Here is a 548-nt window from a genome sequence, read left to right on the forward strand (position 1 = left end):
ACACAAGCACAGGGCACTCCCGGAATGGGGATGGCGACTGCAGAAACGCGTGGCGCAGACAAGGAGCGAGGGGCACGGATCCACGCGGGAGACTATTTTGGTGCGTGTCCCTCGCGCAGCTACTGCCAGCTTCCACCTCACCGCTCGCATAAGAGTGAATTTACCTCACCCATAACCTATTTTGGATATAAAAAGGGTCATTGCATAACAGCAAATCCGCACATAAAGAACCTGCATAAAGCAAGGGAAACCTGTATTTGAGTTGGTCTAATAAAAGATGATCAGATTTGCCCTTGCCTACTTATGTCCTTAGACCAGCAAGGCTACAACATAACACCCCGTGCTTCATACATGATATTTTTTACATTTTTACTACTAAATACACTTTTCTGATGAAATGCTCATTCTTCAGCACATCTCATTCGTTGCGAGCCACCTTTAATTGTGCCATGATGAGCTTTGAAAAAGGACCTGGGAATAAAGGAACAAACTCCAGCCAAGGGCAAGGAGGGTGGTGGGAGGGCTGGGGGACAGGGCTGGTGAGGGAG

Source organism: Gavialis gangeticus, unplaced genomic scaffold (genome assembly GCF_001723915.1).
Source record: "Gavialis gangeticus isolate Ggan-Ray unplaced genomic scaffold, GavGan_comp1, whole genome shotgun sequence".
Lineage (NCBI taxonomy): Eukaryota > Metazoa > Chordata > Crocodylia > Gavialidae > Gavialis > Gavialis gangeticus.